This window comes from Vulpes lagopus, chromosome 10, assembly GCF_018345385.1.
Source record: "Vulpes lagopus strain Blue_001 chromosome 10, ASM1834538v1, whole genome shotgun sequence".
Taxonomy (NCBI): Eukaryota; Metazoa; Chordata; class Mammalia; order Carnivora; family Canidae; genus Vulpes; species Vulpes lagopus.
The window spans coordinates 102606985-102627214 of NC_054833.1; the positions used below are offsets into that span (position 1 = coordinate 102606985).

The 20230-nt window shown below is 38.7% G+C and overlaps 1 protein-coding gene and 1 pseudogene across 1 annotated transcript in view; one reads left to right on the forward strand and one right to left on the reverse strand.

Moving 5' to 3' along the window:
- GLG1 (golgi glycoprotein 1) overlaps positions 1-20230 on the forward strand; it is a 146216-nt gene that overhangs the window by 24977 nt on the left and 101009 nt on the right. The window lies entirely within an intron of this gene.
- Positions 1077-2432, reverse strand: LOC121500659 (annotated as a pseudogene).

Here is a 20230-nt window from a genome sequence, read left to right on the forward strand (position 1 = left end):
AGCGGTTTAGCGCCACCTCTGGTCCAAGGCGTGATCCTGGAGACCTGGGATCAAGTCCCGCGTCGGGCTTCTCCCTCTGCCTGTGTCTCTGCCTCTCTCTCTCTCTCTGTTTCTCTCTGTCTCTATGAATAAATAAATAAAAATTTTAAAAAAAAGATTGTTTTGACTATTCAGGGTCCCTTGAGATTCTATATGAATTTTTGGATGGATTTTTCAAAAAGCATTACTTAGATTTTAATAGGGATTGCATTTAATTGTAAATCTTTTTGGTGGTATTGGCAATATTGTCTTCCAACCCATGTACATGGGATGTCTTCCCACTTATCTGTGTCTTTACTTTCTTTCCAGAATGTTTCGTGGTTTTCAATGTACAAGTCTTTCTCCTCTTTGGTTAAATTTATTCCTATGTGTTTTTTTTTCTTCTTTTCCTTATGTGTTTTTTTAATGTTATTGTAAATGAAATTATTTACTTAGTTTCCTTTTAAAATCATTCATTCCCCTGAGTTTTTGACCTCAAGCTTGACCACACCTAGCCTGGAGCAATTGTCAGTTACAATTCCTATGTTCCTCTGGATGCTGGCTCCAGCGATGGTTTTCTTCTCCTGGGTTTTAGCATCCAGTAAGCTGTGATTCTCCGTATTTGCCTGTCTCTCCAATTTTTGGCCAAGAGTTTGCCCTATGACTTGAGTTCTCTTCTGGATCTAAGAAGAGTTAATTTATAGTTAGTTCATCTTTTCTTGTTGTGAGGATGGGAGTGATGGGAGTGATGGTTTCTTTTTGTTGTTATTGTTTTGGTTTTTTTTGGGGGGGTTTAACAGTTTATTATGATTTATAAGTATCATTTTAAAAACATCAGTCCATTAAATCATGTAGAGGGATCCTTGGGTGGTGCAGCAGTTTAGCGCCTGCCTTTGGCCCAGGGCGCGATCCTGGAGACCCGAGATCGAATCCCACGTCGGGCTCCCGGTGCATGGAGCCTGCTTCTCCCTCTGCCTATGTCTCTGCCTCTCTCTCTCTCTCTCTCTGTGACTATCATAAATAAAATAAAATAAGTAAAAAAAAATCATGTGGAAATAAGTATGCAAAAAGTCTGCAAAACAAAACATACTTTAAACATGTTTAAGTAGAGGGATTATCTGAAATTCCAGATTTTTCAGTCACTTGGTTATTATGCTATGGCAGCCAAGTAATCCTTAACTTAAGTCGGAGTGAGCCTTCTGAATCCAGCTTCATTGCAGATTCCAACCTCTATGTTGTCTTCTGTCATTTGCCCTTCAAAGCTTTCCTTTAGGGTTAATATGGCTGTATGAATGGCATCTTCAAGTTCCAGGTCTTCATTATATCTTTTCTCAAGGAAAGTCTTCCCATTCACGTAGTTCTTTCCCATTGCTGTGGCTTTCCAGGCAAAGTAAGCTCCAGATGGATCTGACTGAAATAAGTGAGGTCGCCCCTCATTCCAACCACAAATTAGTAGGGAAACTCCAAATGGATGAACACCACCTGATTGAATGTATTCTTGCATCACTGAAGCTACTCTCTGTACCAGCTGAGCTGTGGGAATGGGTTCTTGGTAAACAAGATAGTATTGCTGAGCAAGTTTTTGAGCTCTGTGCACAAGCACTCTGTAATCTGGGCCCATGCCACTATACACCAGGCCTGTGTGCTTGATAATTGGTTCTACTTTGTGGACACTTCACTCATCATACAGAATAGGTTTCTGTTTCTTCTCAGTTGCTAATACCACACCATTTGCAGCTTTAATTCCCACTGAAGGGGCTCCTCCAGCTACAGCAGCCAAAGTATTCAATCTGGACAAGTTTACCAGATGGGCTGAATGTAGTCAGCGAAAAGCTGTAACCGTGCTCCGCCATCTTTACCTGGAGTCGGGAGTGATGGTTTCAAAGCACTTTATATATTGGCCCAGAAGCCAGAAGTTTTCTAGGCTCTCTTACACTTTTCTAGTTCTAGCCCTGCAATCACTCACTTCTCCAAGGAATTTTCTTTCCTTTTAGTGGAGAATGATATTTAGAAGCCAAGATTCAGGTGCTAGGTATGCTCATTGCTTCTGAAGTTATTGCTTCAGCAGGCAAAGCAAGAAAAGTGTATGTGTGTGTGTTTGTATTTACACAAATACATTCGTATGTACATATCCATATCCATATGTGTGTATATACACATAGACATCTAATCATATCTGTATATATATAGACACACATGTTAAAAAGTGATTTTTTTTTTCATATCAATGCCTCTGATACCACAGGATTCATTCTAGCTTTCTCCTTTTCCACGTTTATAATTTCCTTCTGTCACATAATAGGATATTAGGAAAACGTGGTTCCTATTATCAAGTTATTTATTTATTTGCTGAATCTGTAATAGACTTAAAATAATTTTAGAATGCTAAGCTATGCCATTGTGAGAAAACAAATCTCCTGGGATTCAGTATTTGTTTACAGCTCTTTTTGTCATTGGACTGAGTATATATAGTCAGAATACTGTTTTCATGAACCTTTTTTTTTTTTTTTAAGATTTATTTATTTATGATAGACATAGAGAGAGAGAGAGAGAGAGAGAGAGGCAGAGACACAGGAGGAGGGGGAAGCAGGCTCCATGCCGGGAGCCCGATGTGGGACTCGATCTCGGGACTCCAGGATCGTGCCCTGGGCCAAAGGCCGGCGCTAAACCGCTGAACCACCCAGGGATCCCCTTCATGAACCTTTATTTTATTTTATTTTTTTAAATTTATTTATTTATGATAGTCACACACAGAGAGAGAGGCAGAGACACAGGCAGAGGGAGAAGCAGGCTCCATGCACCGGGAGCCCGATGTGGGATTCGATTCCGGGCCTCCAGGATCGCGCCCTGGGCCAAAGGCAGGCGCCAAACCGCTGCGCCACCCAGGGATCCCCCCCCCTTTTTTTTTTTTTTTGGACCTTTAAAGTTATCTCCCTCCTCTTTACTTCTCTATTCTTCATGATTATGCTCATTTGAAATATAGTTAGGTTAATTTTCTTTCCTTCCCCTTCCCTTTCTCTCCTCTCTTTCGTCTTCCCTTCCCTTTTGGGAGAGAGGGAGCAGGGGCAGAAGGAGAGGGAGAGAGAATTTTAAACAGGCTTCACACTCAGCACAGAGCCTGATGCAGAGGTCCATCCATCTCATCACCCTGAGATCACAACCTGAGCCAAAATCAAGGGTGGGGCACTTAACAGACTGAACCACCCAGGCACTCTTTTTTTTTTTTTTTCTTTTAGTTGCATTTTTGCCACCCCTCAGTCTTACTTTAAAAACTTTGAGTCAGTAAAAATAACATGGTTTTAGGGGCACTTGGATGGCTCAGTTGGTTAAGCATCTGCCTTTTGGCAGATCAGGTCATGATCTCAGGGTTCTGGGATTGAGCCCCACATCTCAGGCTCCCTGCTCAGTGGGGAGTCTACTTCTCCCTCTCCCTCTGCCCTTCCCCCTTCTCTCTCTCTCTCCCTTTTTATCAAATAAATTTAAAAAAAAAAACATTCTGAATTGCCTTCCTGCTATGCCTTTTATTCCATTCCCATCCCTCCATTCATTGCTGCACATTCTCAGGGTAGCCAGTCTGTTTATAATTTATACTTTGTTTATGTACAAGTGAGCAGATACATGTGTATTTTCTTGTTTGTCCTTCATTCTTACCCAAAAGTTAGCATAGTTGATCTCTTTTGCACTTTGCATTTTTTTTTGCACTTTGCATTTTTTCATTTAACATTATATCTTGGAAATCACTTTAAATCAATTCATAGAGATCTTCTATTGTTTATTCAGCCACTTTCCTATACATGAGTATAAAAGTTATTTCCCATATTTCACAGTTAAGAACAATTCTACCCTGAAATGCCCTGTATTTAACGTATTTTTATATTGTTGGAGGTACTGTTTCTAGAAGTGCCATTTTGTTGGCTTTTGTTACTGCAGCATCAGAATATAAGTTCCAAGGCAAATTAAAATTTTTTGAAGTTTTGTACAATTTATTGCTCACAAGCAGTTAATTTTTCAAAATCCTATTAATAGATGACTCCCAAATACTGCTACTGGGTGATGTAAACTGGCTGAAAAATTTCACTATCTGAATTTCTTTAGAAGCTAAACATGCAGAAAATTTGAACCAGGAAGACTCTCCTATCTCAGGAAGTTATGTTCAAGTTCATAAACTCACTTTAAGTCACAAAACATTATATACTATTTCATAGTTATTTTTCTTAATTAGTTCTTAGTTGTGATTTTTGGGGAAAGATTGTCATGTATATATCTCTGCAAGTAATATGAAGTACATATTACAAGTACATACTTGTTAGAAAAAAATCTAGACATATATTCACAAGACTTAAAGTTTCAAAAATCGGTGCTTGATTTAAAAAACAAAACCATCACAGCATTTATTGTTAATATGGCTTTGTTTTTCAAGGACTTTTCTGTGTTGAACTGTTGCTTTTCTTTTACCCAACTCTTAGATCTCCTGTTATTCAGATAGGCCTAGAAAAGCCTCACTGGGATTTTTTTTTATCTGTACTAAGAGCAATGTTTTCAATTTAGTTCTTTGATTTAGCATCTTTAGTAGCCTTTCATTTAGGTCTGTGTTTTTAAAAAATAGTGCAGCATTAGCTTCAGCTATTTTGGAAGTGTTATGCTAATACCTTTACATAAAGATCTCTTGAGTTTTTAAAATAGTTCATGCATTTAATTTCTCAAATCATGGTATGTTATTAGTACTCAACTAATACTGGGGCAGCCTTGAACCCTCTGATTCAGGATCCCAAAGCATTTATGGGGATTATTAAGAGCTAACTCTTAACATAGAACTTTCAGGACCAGAATACATTTACCTATTTTTAACTAGTTAAATATTACTTAAATGCCTTGTAAGATGAAAAATTGTTTCAAAGGTCTTTTCTTAAATCTTATTCTAACTGGAGGACTCAAGATAATCTATGTAAATGGTATTTGGGAAGAATTTAAGAAAACAAAACCAAACTGTTATCTCTAGACTAGGTCATTTTTTTGTACTGAACCATAACACAGCAGAATAGGAATACAAGTTCAGAAAATGCTCACATATTCGCATAGACACCATACGTCCTGGCAGGCATATGATTATTGGAGTAATACATACATAGTTTTAATACATGGTTGTAGAAGTCAGAGTGCTACCAGGTTTATAATAGAAAATGGTAATTTATTTTAGCACTTCCCATTTTTAGCTCTTTTAGCTCTTTATTCTTGCATTTATTTAATTTTTAAGTAGAATACTTATGCTGTCTTTTGGTTTTGTAAAAATATTACACATTATTGATTTCTTACAAATGATTTACATTTAGTCCTTATAAAACACACTTCACAGTATTTACTCTGAAATTGAACTTCATAGAGCAAGAAATCCTACAAAGCTAAAGCAACATCTTTTGTATTAGTGCTGCCCAGTTTGTACTTGATTATAAAAGAAAAAATAAATTCATTGGTGAATTTTATATAAATGATGTAGACTCTGCTGCACCACAGACAGTATTCAGACAAGTCTGTAGCTGTAGCATATGGCATTAATTGGCTGACTTCTGCAGAAAGCTTTTACCTACTTTAATGAGATCAATTTTGGTCCATTTCCTTTTTGTCTCTGATTCATCAATCATGAATCATCAACATACTCATATAAGTAAACAGTTTTTTTAAAGAGAGATCAAACTCGTTGCTACTTAGATCTGATTGGTTAAAAAAACAAAAGCAAACAAAAAAACCAACCTGAAAGTTGTGTTTTATTCATTCTTTCTGTTTTAACAGAGAACAGAGAACAAATCTAAGTTCTTGCTATAAGAATGTTTTGGTGTGAAGTCAGAATACTTAGAGTATGACATGTGATTCCCTTAGTTTGGTATTTTACAATTTTCATCATTGTATTTGAGATTCTTATTACAGATTACAGTGTATGAGCTGTGTTTATTTTGCACTGCTGGACAAGTAAACTTAACTTTGCAAACAAAGGTCTTTGTTAGAAAACATTTCTAGAGGGACACCTGGGTGGCTGAGCGTCTGCCTTCCACCCAGGGCGTGATCCTGGAGTCCCGGGATCCAGTCCCGCATCCGGCTCCCTGCATAGGGCCTGCTTCTTGTCTGCCTATGTCTCTGCCTCTCTCTCTGTGTCTCTCATGAATAAATAAATAAAATTTTAAAGAAAAAAAAAAAACGTTTCTAGAGTCTACCTTTGGGGATTTCCTTTGTGATTCAATTTATCAGAATAGATTTACTTTAAATTTCTGTGAATGGTAGTTTTTAAATTGGGAAATATTTTCATCTACATAGAAACAGCTATGGGTATAGTTTGACATATTTTTCTGAATTGGTATTCAATTTTAAAATTTCTTTTAATAAAAAATAAAATAAAATAAAATTTCTTTTAATAACTCTTGAAAACATCATTTATATAAAACTCACCAATGAATATATTCTTCCTTTTATAAGCAAATACATACTGGGCAGCCCTAATACAAAAGTTGTTGTGTTAGCCTTGGCATTTTCCTGATTTTAGAGACTCATTTCTCTTTTTTGATGTTTATCAGAGCCTGTATGTATAGGCTTTGCTATTTGCAAAGTGAATAGGATAATCCTCTGAAAGTTATTTTTTGTGCATTTTTATTGAAGCCCAGGGTTGTGCAGGGTTGGGTCCTATGTATAGAGTATGATAGAAGTCATTAGAAAAAATGATTTGACCTCAATAAGATCTCAGTGTCTATTTTTCTGAATTAGAATTGGTTTCTCCAAGAAGTAAAAATACGAAATAGTTCTTCAGCCACTCATTTAGGTTCCTATGCATAAATAAACAGAAACTTGTGAAAGATTAGATTTTTTAAAAAAGATTTTATTTATTCACGAGAGACACAGAGAGGGGGAGGGGCAGAGAGAGGCAGAGGCATAGGCAGAGGGAGAAGCAGGCTCCTTGCAGGGAGCCTGATGAGGGATTCGATCCCAAGGACCCCAGGATTATGCCATGAGCCAAAGGCAGATGCTCAACCACTGAGCCATCCAGGCATCCCCAAAATTATATTTTTAAATGAAGAGAATAAAAAGTAAAATTTTTCTTCCCTAAGCTTAATTGATATTTTTGGCTTAGCAGTTCTTGTTAAAACATTTTGGAAACCTGTTAAATTAAAATCTGGAATAGATCTGTTCTCATTTCCTCAGCATCCCTCTTTTATGAAGCACCCATTTATGCCCATTTATATCTTAGACTAGAAATTGGCAATCTATAGCCCATGGGCCAAACCCAGCTCATCAGCTCACAGCCTGGTTTTTTTTTTTTTTAATGTTTTTGGAGGGAAGAATGGTTTTTACATTTTATATTAATTAATTAAATTAATTAAGATTTTATTTATTTATTCATGAGAGACACACACACAGAGAGAGAGAGAGAAAGAGAGAGAGGCAGAGACACAGGCAGAGGAGAAGCAGGCTCCATGAAGGGACCCTGATGTGGGACCCGATCCCGGGACTCCAGGATCACGCCCTGGGCCAAAGGCAGGTGCCAAACCGCTGAGACACCCAGGGATCCCTGGTTTTTACATTTTAAAAGATTGTTAGGAGAAGACACAGAGATTGCAGAGATTGTAGAGATTGTGGGTGGCCCACAAAAACTAACAGTAATTATATGTTCCTTTATAGAACAAATTTAATATGTAATGTATAATGTACATACAGTTCTTTTTAATGGTTTACAATCCATGCAAATTAGAAAAATGTTTTGCTATAATCTCTTTACATAATCCTGCATTTATTATAGGAATTCACTGAATTTGTCAATTTGTATTTTGGTATGGACTTTTATTAATCAGGGCCAAATGTGTATGCACGACACTGCAGACTTTCATTAAATTAGTTGGGTTTTTGAGAGACAGAAAATGTGCATGGTGCACAAGTAAACTTAGCATACTTGTTTAATCTTTTGGGAGAATATGTGCATTTTTGTGATACTACTTTAGGGATGGTGATGAATTTGAATATTGCTATTTCTCCATTGAGGTAACATTTTCTCTTTGATACCTTTGTCTACTGCATAGAGAGTTATTTCCTTGAAGCTGTATTTTGATATTTTTTTAAAAGATTTTATTTATTTATATATAAAGACACAGAGAGAGAATGAGAGGCAGAGACACAGGCAGAGGGAGAAGCAGGCTCCATGCAGAGAGCCTGACGTGGGATTTGATCCAGGGTCTCCAGGATCACGCCCCGGGCTGCAGGCGGCGCCAAACCGCTGCGCCACCGGGGCTGCCTGTATTTTGATATTAAATTGGGTTGTGTATGGTTGGTTTGGCTGAGAGTTTTTTTTTTTAAGATTTTATTTATTTATTCATAGAGATGCAGAGAGAGAGAGAGAGAGAGAGAGGCAGAGACACAGGCAGAGGGAGAAGCAGGCTCCATGCAGAGAGCCTGACGTGGGACTCGATCCGGGGTCTCCAGGATCATGCCCTTGGCTGCAGGCGGCGCTAAACCGCTGCGCCACTGGGGCTGGCTGGCCGAGAGTTTTAATACAGTAGATAGCTTCTGGCAAAAATCCCATGGTTACCTGGTTATAATGCTTTGTTATTTATCATATTTTATTGACTGTAAAGTGTACTTTTTATTTTTCACCTTAACATCTTGAAATCAGGATCCATCTTAAATTCCATGACATAGTTATGATTGGCAGAGTTTTTTCCTCCAGTGATAGATGAAATAATGGTGCATCTTAAAATCAATAAGGTATGGCTTATATATTCTACTCATTGATAATATCTCTTAGTTGCTTCGTTTTCTTATTCCTTATGTTAATTCCACCCCTTCTTAATTTGCTATTAGGCCATAATTCATTATTTTGGAAATCTTTCATCATTTAAGGGTTTGCTTTGAGAGTTATTTTAGTTCTGAGATTGGTGTATTGATTTAGATCAAAGCACCATCAACCATATCTAGTCAACAGAACAATTTAGGAAAATGAACAGTTAACATAGAGTGTTTTGAATAGCATACTATTCTGATCTGTTACTGGTAGCAGATGGCCTGGGGCTGGTCTTTTTTTTTTTTTTTTTTTTTTAAATTTTTTTTTTATGATAGTCACAGAGAGAGAGAGAGAGAGGCAGAGACACAGACAGAGGGAGAAGCAGGCTCCATGCACTGGGAGCCCGACGTGGGATTCGATCCCAGGTCTCCAGGATCGCGCCCTGGGCCAAAGGCAGGCGCCAAACCGCTGCGCCACCCAGGGATCCCTGGGGCTGGTCTTAATATTAGCTACTATTTTGCTAAAGAGACTGTAGAAGAACATTAACTAGAAAACCTTTTTAGCTTTAGCCTTAGCTAAGACTTTCTTGAATGCTTGCAACTGGGAACATCTTATAGTAATACCTGTTGATGGAAAATAATTAGGGGATCCCCAGGTGGCTCAGCGGTTTAGCACCTGCCTTCGGCCCAGGTGTGGTCTTGGAGTCCTGGGATCGAGTCCCACATCGGGCTCCCTGCAAGGAGCCTGCTTCTCCCTCTGCCTCTGTCTCTACCTCTCTGTGTGTGTCTCTCATGAATAAATAACTAAAATAAAAAAAAAATTAACACAGTAATTGTTTTAAGACCTTAAGTATCTCCTAATGTGAGCCCCTTTGTATTAACAGAGAGAGTATGTTTTTAAAATCTTATTTCAAAAGAAAAATCAGAAGTCAATAATTCAAAAAAAGGCAAGCCAAATAGCAGTGGAAAGGAAGTCGGAATTAATGCCAACTTTAAATATACAGGCATTACATTTTTTAATTTAAGTTAGTGATTCAAGCTGTAGTTGCAACCTGGGGTGATTTTAAACTATCAGTACCTGGATATCTCAGGTAAATTAAATCAGAATGTCTCTGAGTGGTTGCTGACATTGAAATTTTTTAGTTATTGTATTACAAAAGCAGCTGGTAGTGAATTTTTTTCATTCTATTATTACTGTATTACAAAAGCATTATTTTTATAGATTTACCCATGTACTTAGCCCCTTCTTTGCTCCTCATGCCTTCTTGCATCTTTGATCTTCCATCTGGGACCACTTTCGCTCTGCCTACAGTACATTCTTCAGACTTTCCTTTAGTGAGGGTCTCCTGGTGGCCAGCTGTCAGGTTTTGTTTGTCTGGAAAGGTCTTTATTCTACCCTGTTCTTAAAAGATATTTTTGTTATGTCTAGGTATCAATTATCTTTTTCTGGGTAACAGACCATCCCAAAGTCAGTGACTCAAAAACAACAACTGGTTCCCCATGTATCTGTAGGTTAGCAGTTTGGGCAGGGCTCAATGAGATGTCTTGTCTCTGGTCTACATCGTATCAGCTCAGCTTATTCATCTGTAGTCACTTGTCAGGTCAGCTGGGGGCTGGGCAGTCATATGTCTGCTGTTCTGCTATAGAAATGGCAAGTTCCAATGCACAAGCATTTTTCAAGCTCATATTTGCTGATGTCAGAGCAAAGGAGAGCAAGACCAGTGGCCAAGATTCCAAAGAGTGGAGGAATTAAGACTCCATTTCTCAATGGGAAGGGTGGCGATGTCATATTTAAAGGAGTGTGGAGTGTGTGTAAAGAAATGGGAGAGATTTATGGCTTTAAAAAAATCTATTACAGTATATAGAATTTTAGGTTGGAATATTTTTTCTTGTTAGCACACTTTCTTCTTTCCACTGTCTTTTGACTTTCACTGTTGTGCTATTGAGCAGTCAGTTCCTGTAGCTTCTTTTCAGATATTCTTTGTGTTTTCTCATTCATTATAATTTGTCTAGGTGTGAATTTCCTTTTATTTGGCTTTATTGAATTTCTTTTGATTTAGTGTCTTTCATCCATTCTGGAAAATTCTTAGCCATTATCTGCCTCTGTCCCACTCTTTCTGTTCTTCTTTTAGAACTTCACTTAACAGAAAACTTCTTTTTCTTGCTGTTTTCCTATGTTTGTTTTTCTGTGAGGGTTTTATTATATACAGAGTGGGGAGAGGGCTCAGTCTTTGGCAGCTGGTTTCCTCTTGGCAGCCAGGACTTCACTCAGTTCCTGTTTGCTTTCTCTTGGCATGGATGTATGTCCCCACTTTTCTTGATGATGTTGAGGGCATACTTGTCCTTGGAGATTTGAACAGCTCTAAGGTAGTCTCCTTGTATGAGGCAAAGCCACATAACTCTCCGATCATGTCCCTTAGGAATTTGGTATGCAGGTGAGGTGTTCATGGTTGTGGCTGTGCCTCAGCTGGCTCATGTTTTGGGTTGTGTGGCCCTTCTTGAGGCCTGTGGCCATGGATCATCACAGAACTATGGTGGCTGTTCTTCAACCGCTGCTGCGGTGTAAGGAAGGCTTACATTTTTTTTTAATTAATTTTTATTGGTGTTCAATTTACCAACATACAGAAAAACACCCAGTGCTCATCCCGTCAAGTGTCCACCTCAGTGCCTGTCACCCATTCCCCTCCAACACCCTCCCTCCTCCCCTTTCACCACCCCTAGTTCGTTTCCCTGAGTTAGGAGTCTTTATGTTCTGTCTCCCTTCCTGATATTTCCCAACATTTCTTTTCCCTTCCTTTATATTCCCTTTCACTATTATTTATATTCCCCAAATGAATGAGAACATACACTGTTTGTCAGGAAGGCTTACATTAATTGTAATGTAATACATTACATTAATTAATTTCCACTTCTTGCTACATTCTGAATAATTTCTTTTGACTTACCTTCTAGTTTATGAATTTGTTCTTCTATTATATCCAGCTGCTTAACTCTACTTTTTTTTTTTTTTTTTAAGAATTTGAGAGAGAGCACAAGTTAGGGGAGGGGGTAGAGAGAGAGGGACAAGCAGACTCCCTACTGAGGAGGGCTTGATCCCAGGACCTCGAGACCATGGCCTGAGCTAAAGGCAGTTGCTTAGCTGACTGAGCCACCTAGGCATCCCTCTTTGCTACTCTTTTTTTTTTTTTTTAAACATTCTTTTTTTTTTTTTTTTTTAAATTTATTTATGATAGTCACAGAGAGAGAGAGAGAGAGAGAGAGAGAGGCAGAGACACAGGCTGAGGAAGAAGCAGGCTCCATGCACCGGGAGCCTGATGTGGGATTCGATCCCGGGTCTCCAGGATCACGCCCTGGGCCAAAGGCAGGCGCCAAACCGTTGCGCCACCCAGGGATCCCTGCTACTCTTTTTAAAACTAAATTACTGGGACGCCTGGGTTGCTCAGCAGTTGAGCATCTGTCTGCCTTTGGCTCAGGGCATGATCCTGGGATCATGTCCCACATTGGGCTTCCTACATGAAACCTGCTTCTCTTTCTGCCTATGTCTCTATCCCTTCCTCTGTGTCTTTCATGAATAAACAAAATCTTAAAAAAAAAAAACAACTAAATTACTGTAGTTCATCATTTTTTCCCTTTTTTATTAAAATATAGGGATCCCTGGGTGGCGCAGCGGTTTAGTGCCTGCCTTTGGCCCAGGGCGCGATCCTGGAGACCCGGGATGGAATCCCACGTCGGGCTCCCGGTGCATGGAGCCTGCTTCTCCCTCTGCCTGTGTCTCTGCCTCTCTCTCTCTCTCTGTGTGACTATCATAAATAAATAAAAATTTTAAAAAAAATTAAAAAAAAAAAAATATAATTTACATGCAGTAAAATTCACTTTCGTGTGTGCGTGTGCATGCAGTCTTGTGTTTTAATGCATGCATAGATTCATTGTCTACATATCTATGCGTTTGCCAACATCACACTTTTTTTTTAAAGATTTTATTTATTGAGAGCACACATATGTGAATGGGGGAGGGGCAGAGGAAGAGAGAATCTCAAGCGGACTTCATGTGGAGTTCAGAGCCCAATGCAGGGCTCCATCTCAAAACACTGAGATCATGACCAGAGCTGAAATCAAGAGTCAGATGCTGGGGATCCCTGGGTGGCTTGTGGTTTGCCACCTGCCTTTGGCCCAGGGTGCGATCCTGGAGACTGGGGATTAAGTCCTGTGTCGGACTCCTTGCATGGAGCCTGCTTCTCCCTCTGCCTGTGTCTCTGCCTCTCTCTCTCTCATGAATAAATAAAATAAAATCTTAAAAAAAAAAAAGCAGCACAAGTAATGATAAACTGGAATCTGTTAGAGATGTATTTGAAATCTGATATCAGGGACACTTGGGTAGCTCAGTGGTTGAGTGTGTCTGCCTTTGGCTCAGGTCGTGATCCTAGGATCCTGGGATTGAATCCTGCATTGGGCTCCCCCAGCAAGGAGGAGCCCAATGCAATCCTGCTTCTCCTTCTGCCTGTCTCTGCTTCCTCTCTCTGTGCGTGTCTCTCTCATGAATAAGTAAATAAAATCTTTAAGAAAAAAATCTGAGGTCAGTATTTACAAGATGGATGTGTTCTGGGTTTGTTATTGACAGTTGATAAATAGCTAGCTATTTATACTTCAGCTGATAAATAGCTAGCTATGTATACTTTCAAACCTAGGAAAATATATAATAATAATATAGAAAACCTAGGAAAATTGGGTGTACTGTGTTAAAAGAATATTAAGATTTCTAGTAAAGTTTTCTGCTTTTACCGTATTCTGCCCTAAATTCTTCATAAAGTATTTAATATAAAAATAGTAAATAATCATTTACTTAATATTTTTCCTAGTATTCTGAAGGTTAAGTATAGCAATTAGGATTGTTCTGTTATCTCTGTCAAATAGTTCTGTTAACTGAAATTTTTTAAGATATGTTTGTCTTTCTGTTCTCATTCAACATGTCTTATTTTGTAGTATGTTTATTTTTACTGTATGTCACTCATTGTCTTTTGGGAAATTATTTGTAGGAATGATTTGGTGCCTAAGATAAAAGTGCTGTTTTTCAGAAAAGGATTTTTATTTGCTTCTGTCAGGCAGTTCTGACCCCTGCCAGTCCAGGACCACCTTAAGTCATTTTCATAGTCTTGAGGTTTTCTGAAATGGCCAGACAATACAAATCTGTGGAAGGGATGGTTTACTTGTAGTTTTTCCTAAAAGTGTAGCCTTTTGAGATTCCAACTTAAAGGAAGAACATCTCTTATTAGACTTTCCACCTTGGGAAGATCTTTGTTTCTGCCCACATAGCCCTTCAAAAAAGGAGGCCCCATTTTGATGAGTTTAGCAAGACTCTTCAAGGCAAAAATAGATTTTGAGTTCTCCTGTTTTTGGGTATCCCCCTTTCAGCATTGGCTTGACAATATCTATAATATTGTTATTAGCTGTTAGTTGCTTTTTTTTTTTTTTTAAAGATTTTTTTTTTTTTTATTTATTTATTTATGATAGTCACAGAGAGAGAGAGAGGCAGAGACACAGGCGGAGGGAGAAGCAGGCTCCATGCACCGGGAGCCTGATGTGGGATTCGATCCCGGGTCTCCAGGATCGCGCCCTGGGCCAAAGGCAGGCGACAAACCGCTGCGCCACCCAGGGATCCCTTTTTTTAAAGATTTTATTTATTCATTCATGATAGAGAGAGAAAGGCAGAGACACAGGCAGAGGGAGAAGCTGGCTCCATGCCGGGAGCCTGACATGGGACTCGATCCCGGGACTCCAGGATCACGCCCTGGACCAAAGGCAGGCATGAAACCACTAAGCCACCCAGGGATCCCCCTGTTAGTTGCTTTTAAGATTTTTTAATCTTTCACCATTTTTAGTTGATTATAATTTGAGGGTCATGCCAAATACAACCCACCATTACAAGAAATGGATTACCATGTCTTTTTTTTTTTTTTTTTTTAAAGCTTCCCTATTAGTTTACATGTATACTAGATTTAGGATACTCTTGATTAAGCAAATAGAAGATATGTGTAGAACTATAAGAATTAAATATGTGGGGAGTCACATTTTAGGAGCAAGAGTCCAAGAGTCCTTAAAATCATTGAGTGAATACCTACCATTTACCTCATCGTAGATGGAACTGGGGGTTTATTATGCTGAGTGAAATGTTAATCAGAGAAAGGCAATTATATGATTTCATTCATATGTGGAATATAAGAAATAGTGAAGGGGACCATAAGGAAGGAGGGGAAACAATGGGGAAAAATCAGAGAGGAAGACAAATCATGAGAGACTCTTAATTTTGGGAAACAAACTGAGGGTTGCTGAAGGGGGGAGGTGAGTGGCAGGATGGGATACCTGAGTGATGGGTGTTAAAGAGGGCGTGTGATGTGATGAGCATTGAGTGTAATACTATATGATGGCAAATTGAATTTGAATTTTAAAAGTTTAAAAAATCATTTGGTATAATGTTCATTTCAGTTTATTTTATTTATTTTTTTAAAGATTTTATTTATTTATTCATGAGAGACACAGAGAAGGAGAGGCAGAGACACAGGCAGAGGGAGGAACAGGCTCAAGGCAGGGAGCCCCATGCAGGAATCGATCCCAGGTCTCCAGGATCACGCCCCAGGCCAAAGGCAGGCGCCAAACCGCTCAGCCACGCAGGGATCCCTCATTTCAGTTTAAACACACACATCAGACAAAAACTTGATTTTCTTCAGTTAATAAAAGGATGAAGCCAAATATTTTTGTTATCTTTGGGGCTTTTGAGTTGGACAGATATATTTGTGGTTGTGCTTACCAGTATGGAAAATTGAGGCTTGGTATGAAAAAAAAAAAAAAAAGAGTACCAAAACCCTTATTAATGGCTGCTATAGTGCCTGGATGACAGAATATGACCCACCCCATACTCATGAGTTGTGACATGCCTAGTGGAAATGTAAGGTTCTACTTTTTTTTTAAAAAAGATCTATTTATTTAAGAGAGAGAGTGCACGTGTGCATGTACACACAGTAGGGGGGGAGGGGCAGAGGCAAAGGGAGAAAGAATCTTAGGCAGACTCCATGCAGAGGACAGAGTCCGCATGAGGTTTAATCTAATGACCCTGAGATCACGACCTGAACCAAAACTGAGAGTCAGACGCTTAACTGACTGTGACACCAAGGCACCCCTAAGGTTCGACTCATATTAACCTTATTTTGAAGGAAGCTTACTCTAGTAATTTTTTCTTTTATTTATCTATATTTATTTTAGAGTTCAAGGTTGTTTTTTGTTTGTTTTTTACAATGAGCTATTTTTCTAAATTACCTTATATGTAGCAAAGCAATTGTAATTTGACATTCTCCAGTCTAAATTGACAGGTGAGATGTAAAAGGATGTCATCTAATTATTTTGTTTCCTAAAGACTTTTTCCCTTCCACTAAAAACAAACAGGTCTTTCATACCCAGTTATTTTCTGTTACATTTACACACTGGTATAGCCAGGGAAATGACAAGTTTTTTCTAAACACTTAACAAGGAGCTTTGCTTGCTACTCCTCTTTAAGAATGTGGTTTTTGGGTGCTTGGGTGGCTCAGTGGTTGAGCATCTGCCTTTGGCTCAGGTCGTGATCCTGGGGTCCTGGGATTGAGTCCCACATCAGCCTCCCTATAGGGAGTCTGCTCCTCCCTCTGCCTGTGTCTCTGCCTCTCTCTATGTGTGTCTCTCGTGAATAAATAAATAAAATCTTTTAAAAAATAGAATGTGGTTTATTATGTTGCTCTTGACTATACAAGCTAGGAATTAAGGTATTTAAGTATTATAGGAAGGTCAGGTATTTTAGTAATTTATAGTAGGCTGTTGCTATGATTCTTGGCTTTGGTAGTCTCAAATTAGATGTCTTTTCTTGAGCAGCAAAATAAATGGTTTAGAGCAGTGTGTCAAAGACATGGCAGAAAGTAAATCAAATTGGTGTGAATAGAAGCTTAAGAGCAGGAATTTATGTTCACAGTTATATTGAATCTTGCAATTGACAAAGGCAAAAGAAGAAATTAATTAATGTAGTTGTGCCATAAGGAGTGAAATTTTTGCCCTTTATGTGATTTGACAACTCTGTGTGCCTTGTAACATGTTTTAGTTTATTATGCATTAAAGTCAATACTGATGTTTACATTTTCCCAGTGAATTAATTATGTTGAGGATCATTGTCAGCCTAGATAGTCACTATAAGTCAAATTGGAGTTATTCCAAACATTGAATAATTCACAATGCTATGAGTTGAAAAATTGAGTGTGTTAATATTTATTAGATTATAAACATTTAAAAAAATATTTTTTTATTTATTCATGAGAGACACACAGAGAGAGGCAGAGACCATCAGAAGCCCGATGCAGAACTCGATCCCGGGACTCCGGGATCATGCCCTGAACCAAAGGCAGATGCTCAACCGCTGAGCCACCCAGATGTCCCTAGGCTATAAATACTTTTTATATATTCATGAGAGACACACACACAGAGGCAGAGACAGAGGCAGAGACACAGGCAGAGGGAGAAGCAGGCTCCCTGCAGGGAGCCCAGTGTGGGACTGGATCCTGGATCCTGGGATCACGCCCTGAGCTGAAGGCAGATGCTCAACCTCTGAGCCACCCAGGCGTCCCAGCTATGAACATTTTACCACATTTTTACATCAGTGATCCAGCCCCACTTCTGTTCCTTGTACTTGTCTTTTTAATACTTTTTTTTGTTTTTCTCTTGACTCTTGCATCTTTATAGTAGTTGCTGCATCAACTACTACAATCAGCAGGCACAAAACTATTTTTTGGTTAGTTTCATTTCACAGACTTATCTCCAAGGAAACAAACATGATGACTTCTTTCCAGGGGTACTTAGATGTCATCAGCTTCTGGGTCTTCCAGAGAGACGTTTTATTTTTAATAGTTCTACAAAGCTCATGTGATTTGTTCTGCTATGAGACTATCATTGCAGATATCATGTGGGATTTCAGCATTATATAGTTGTAGCCAGAGATCTGTTACTAGAATTTGTGTAATATTAAGATATAAACTTAGTAGTTTGCCATCTGCCCATTAAAAAGTAGATGAGGGGATCCCTGGGTGGCGCAGCAGTTTGGCGCCTGCCTTTGGCCCAGGGCGCGATCCTGGAGACCCGGGATCGAATCCCACGTCGGGCTCCCGGTGTATGGAGCCTGCTTCTCCCTCTGCCTGTGTCTCTGCCTCTCTCTCTCTCTCTGTGACTATCATAAATAAATAAATTAAAAAAAAAAAAAAGTAGATGAGACTTCAAATAAGCAGGTGAAAATTTAGTAACTCTTTTAGGCCTTACTGAAGAATGTAATTTAGAAGGCAGAGAGATCCCATGGTGATTAGAAAATAAGTGATACCGAAGTATGTCATGTTCCTTTGGAAAATTAGAAGTTGTTCTTCAGAATAAACAGACTGTAGAGTAATATGCTTTAATGTCTTAAAAGTACTCTGTTTCTTTTTCCTGTATCATCTTAAACTTGACTGAGTGACTTCATTGCACTTAGCATTTACTGTCTCTTTATTTTTAAAGAAATGCAGTTGTTTCTGTGTTGTCATTATTACTTTAAATAAACATGGGCTAGACCAAAGATAATAACATTATTCTAATGTTTCCTTCATCTTTGTTTTATCCAAGTGAGATTTAAGTAAGAAGTACATGTTCCTCACTAAATCAGTTAGGGGTTATGATTCTTTTGTGGTAACAGGAAGCCCTATCCAAACTAGGTTAAGCTAAAAAGAGAATTTGCTTCATATAACTATAATAAGGAAGAACACTGGCTTCGGGCTTAGCTAGATATTAGAGCTCAGCTCTTAGCTGTTTTCATTTTTCTCTTCCCTCTGCTTCTGGATTGGCTTCCTTCATAGCCTCTAACTCGTGGTGAGGTAGCCAAAGTAGCTCTTATCCCTACTCCATCTGTGCCAGCATTATTTGCAAATGTTTTATTGTTTGTCACTAAGTCCCTAAAACACTTAGGAATGTTACATGTATAGTTTGAAATTGAAATAATTTGATTTACCTTCCCAAGAATGAAGTTCCCACCTGAAGTGCTGGAACAGAGTAGGATTAAAAGTGGGAGGGACAAGCAGGAGCTCACTGTGTGTAATAGGATTTGAATATTAGAAGCAGTGATTTTTGTCTTTGGGAGTTTTAATTTCTGAGGTGACCCAAATCCAAGATCAGTCCTATGTCCTAGGAGACTGTAATGTTTTTACTTCACTTCCTTCATTAGAATACTACAGAGATACCTGCCACTTCTCTTAATTTCTCATTCTCAAGAGCTGGCATCACAAACACCCCTGAACCACTCTGAGCTAGGCTAGAGATGAGGGAGGTGTTCAAAATACAGGTGACTTACTGTGTTCTTTCCACTGAAAAACAAAGGAGACAAAAAATTCTCTCCATCTGAAAGGCAAGTCCAGGAGGCCAGTGCTCTTGTTTCATACCATGAATTATAGCTCTCAGCTGTTAATCAGTCCTCAACAATAAATTTGAGAACTTGATAATAACGAAGTTTTAGTGTTTTGCTGATTTAAACAGTTTTTAACCTCTATGCAATCATATCTCTATATTAAAAATAAGAATTTAAAACCCTTTCCAGTCAGAAATGTTATTAGCATTTTATAAAAGCAAGGAAAAGTAAATGACATTTGGAGAGCTCACACTTTATTTCCTCAGCAAAAATAAACACTGTCCCCTTCCCTGCCCCCCCCCTTTTGTCCTACCATCCTTTATTTCTTGTGTTAAATAGTTGGCAAAGCATTACTACATTATCTCCTGCTTGCAGGTCAAGAGACAGGATTGGGTCCCTGTGGTATAGTATGTCATTTTAGTCAAGATTTTCTCCTATGGGAAGTTCAGAATACTAGGTTTTGGAAGACTATTGAGGAGTCTGGATTCTTAGACTCCCTACTTCTTTTTTGAGGCAAAGATGTTTTCTTTCCTTAGCTTCTTAGTTATTGTTTTGGAATACTTTAAATATTTTCTTATCTGACATTTACATTCTTCCTGTGATTTTATGTATTTTTCATTCACATCTTAGGAATATGTGTTAGCTTTAAAATGACATATAAATATTTCTTTTGGGGGCACCTGGGTGGCTCAGTCGGTTAAGCATCTGCCTTCGGCTCAGGTCGTGATCCTGGGGTCCTGGGATCGAGCCCTGCATCACGCTCCCTGCTCAGTGGGGGGCCTGTTTCTCCCTCTCTCTTCCTGCTGTTCCCCCTGCTTATGCTCCATCTCTCGCTCTGTCAAATAAATAAATAAAATCTTTTTTAAAAAATAAATATTTCTTTTTTTTTTAAAAGATTTTATCCATTTATTCATGAGAGACAGAGAGAGAGAGAGAGAGAGAGAGAGAGGGAGAGGGAGGGAGAGGGAGAGGGAGGCAGAGACACAGGTAGAGGGAGAAGCAGGCTCCATGCAGGGAGCCTGACAT